Below are 3,547 nucleotides of genomic sequence, written 5' to 3'. Positions count from 1 at the left end.
CAAACATTTGGCCCGTCCCACATGGGATTACAAAACATCCGTATTTAACAGACATTTTCCAATCTTGCATGTATCCATGGCATGTAGAAAAACATGTATTCAGTTAGATCATATTTATGTAAAGAATCTTTGGTGTGATTCTTTTTTCCACCTCCTTGCATCTTACAAAATTAATTCATCCCAGGACTTGATTTCTGTCTGATTGCTTATCATTTTATTGCAAAAACCCTATTTCGCATCATCCTAAACTAACTGACAATTTATACAGAAAAATGGAGCATCAATTCATATATGAAGTCGTCAATTCCTATAGAGGTAATAGAGTTATAGACACACTTTGTTTGCTGACATGTTTTTTTCTTACATTTTTTTAAGCAATTATATCATTCTGAGGCTGTTTCTTCTATTGCTGAGATAATATATAATTTATATGAATGCATGTAAACCAAATCATACTACTACTCTATTGATATGTAAATTCCCTCTGTGCTGCCCATAATGAAGCCATTTGGGAATTTCCATATTGAAAATCTTACCATTTCACCCTATGGTGTAACTGTATTTCTTTATAGGCTGATCCAAACAGAAAGATAATGCAGTTTGTTGTTCAGATGCAACGTTATCTGAAAATTGAAACTTAATTACATGCCGATAACTGTGGAATGAAATCAGCTTTATGATCTACCCATATGCACATACCTGTACCTTGCACACATCAGATGTCCTTCTTAAGATTGAAACCCGTATTTATGTTAAAGAGACAGTTATGGTGTCAGTTTAGAATAGCTGGTGCTTTTGGTCCAGCTATAATAAGCAGTCATGGCCTTAGTTGAAAAACCTACACATGTGAATCCTGAATCATCTTGCTTACAGATCACAGGCATGCTCAGAAATCCTTTTACATCTAATCTGATTTTCTTTTTTAAACATGGCCTTTGATGACTCTGCAAAGTAAAGTTAGCTCTGCAATTCCCACGAAACATCATGAGGGCATTTGAAAAGGAGTAGCACAGTCACACGGTCAGGCCCACATTGTCTGTTCAATAGAAATCCCCCACATTCCTCGGTTCCTCTCCCAACCTGAAGACAGAGAAGAATGGTGGCGGCTGCTGTGGAAGTAAAAACAAAACAAGCAAAAAACAACTTCAATTAATATACAGTGGTGTGAAAAAGTGTTCGCCCCCTTCCTCATTTCCTGTTCCTTTGCATGTTTGTCACACTTGAGTGTGTCGGAACATCAAACCAATTTAAACAATAGTCAAGGACAACACAAGTAAACACAAAATGCAATTTGTAAATGAAGGTGTTTATTATTAAAGGTGAAAATAAATCCAAACCATCATGGCCCTGTGTGAAAAAGTGATTGCCCCCTAAACCTAATAACTGGTTGGGCCACCCTTAGCAGCAACAAGCAACCAAGCGTTGCGATAACGTGCAATGAGGCTTTACAGCGTCCTGGAGGAATTTTGGCCCAATCATCTTTGCAGAATTGTCCTAATTCAGTTACATTAGAGGGTTTCGAGCATGAACGGCCTTTTTGAGGTCATACCACAACATCTCAATAGGATTCAGGTCAGGATTTGGCTAGGCCACTCCAAAGTCTTCATTTTGTTTTCTTCAGCCATTGGTCGTGGACTTGCTGGTGTGTTTAGGATCATTGTCCTGCTGCAGAACCCAAGTTCGTTCAGCTTGAGTACACGAACAGATGGTCGGACATTCTCCCTCAGGATCTTTGGTGACAGCAGAATTCATAGTTCCTTTATCACGGCAAGTCTTCCAGGGCCTGAAGCAGCAAAACAGCCCCAGAACATCACAATACCACCACATATTTTACTGGTGGTATAATGTTCTTTTTATGAAATGCAGTGTTCCTTCTACGCAGATATACTTGGACACACACCTTCCAAAGAGTTCCACTTTTGTCTCATCGGTCCAGAATGTTGTCCCAAAAGTCTTGGGGATCATCAAGAGTGTGTGGAGAAATTGAGACGAGCTTTGAGTTCTTTTTAATCAACAGTGGTTTTCTCCTTGGAACTCGCCATGCAGGCCATTTTGCCCAGTCTTTTCCTGATGGTGGAGGCATGAACGCTGACCTTAACTGAGGCAAGTGAGGCTTGCAGTTCTTTGGACGTTGTTGTGGGTCTTTTGTGACCTCTGGATGAGTCGTCGCTGCGCTCTTGGGGTAGTTTTGGGCGGCCGGCCACTCCTGGGAAGGTTCAACACTGTTCATGTCTTCGCATTATGTGGATAATGGCTCTCACTGTGGTTCGCTGGATTCCCAAAGCTTTGGAAATGGCTTTATAACCCTTTCCAGACTGATAGATCTCAATTACTTTCTTTCTCAATTGTTCCTGAATTTCTTTGGGTCTCGGCATGATGTGTAGCTTTTAAGGATCTTTGGTGGACTTACTGTGTCAAGCAGCTCCTATTTAAGTGATGCCTTGATTGTGAACAGGTGTGGCAATAATCAGGCCTGGGTGTGGCTAGAGAAATTGAACTCAGGTGTGGACAACCACAGTTATAGTATGTTTTAACAAGGGGGGCAATCACTTTTCACACAGGGCCATGATGGTTTGGATTTTTTTTCACCTTTAATAATAAACACCTTAATTTACAATTGCATTTTTGTGTTCTTGTGTTGTCCTTGACTATGTTTAAATTGGTTTGATGTTCCGACACACTTAAGTGTGACAAACATGCAAAGGAACAGGAAATGAGGAAGGGGGCAAACACTTTTTCACACCACTGTATGTACCTGTTGTGCTATAACAACACAGCATATTTTTCAGATCATGTGAAGTCTGTGTTCCTTACCCGACTGTAATTCTCACAAGGCCACCGACCCTGGTGACACACACATCAAAGCATTCTCATGAACCGGTTTGAATGATATCGTACAAAAATCATATGACACTTAAGTTTAGCGGTTTCTACAGTTAAATTTGCTACAAAAAGTACCATGAGGCACTGACAGTAAGTTTAAGCACCAGACTAACACTCACTCACTACAGTGTCCAAGTATTTCTTTGAACCAATCACAATCGTCTTGGGCGGCGCTAAGCTCCGGACGCTCCGCAAAATAGTCTAGGGAAGGAACTTGTTTTGGTGGAACATTTGCACCACAGCTTACAATATAGGACACAATATACAATATACATACAATATTAAATGAAGGTAACTCTTCACACAATACAATAACATGAGCAGGGGTGTCAGACTGGGGGGTGTAATTGGGACTGAGTACCCAAAAAGACGCAAGAATGGATAGCTATGGATGCGGGCATAGAGCATGCCTTTCTACAGGGCCCAGAATTTTGAGCTTGGTCCTCCTATACTATTAGCAGTTAGCAGGGTTAGAATGGCAGCGTTAGCCAGGACGGGGATCACTTTACTGGCTGTGTCTCAATTGTTTTTGAGAGTAAGCAACCGGGGTACGCTAGCTATATAATTCAATGTGAGTACACAGATGTTGAAATTAGCCTGAAGCTAATGCTTAGCCACCTGTTCAGGAGGAAAATAGCCAACTCTGCGTCCTTTTGGGCTCTAA

The 3,547-nt window shown here is 40.9% G+C and overlaps 1 long non-coding RNA gene across 1 annotated transcript in view; it reads left to right on the top strand.

Moving 5' to 3' along the window:
- The first annotated feature begins 1,347 nt into the window (after positions 1–1,347).
- Positions 1,348–3,547, top strand: part of LOC116702102 (uncharacterized) — a 24,224-nt gene continuing 22,024 nt past the window's right edge. Inside the window, exon 1 of the long non-coding RNA XR_004335053.1 lies at positions 1,348–1,359. This is a non-coding gene — a long non-coding RNA (uncharacterized LOC116702102). The remainder of the gene's footprint in view (positions 1,360–3,547) is intronic.

This window comes from Etheostoma spectabile, chromosome 2 (assembly GCF_008692095.1).
Source record: "Etheostoma spectabile isolate EspeVRDwgs_2016 chromosome 2, UIUC_Espe_1.0, whole genome shotgun sequence".
Lineage (NCBI taxonomy): Eukaryota > Metazoa > Chordata > Actinopteri > Perciformes > Percidae > Etheostoma > Etheostoma spectabile.
Note: the sequence above shows the minus strand (reverse complement) of the source record. Positions and strands in the feature narration are given on the sequence as shown.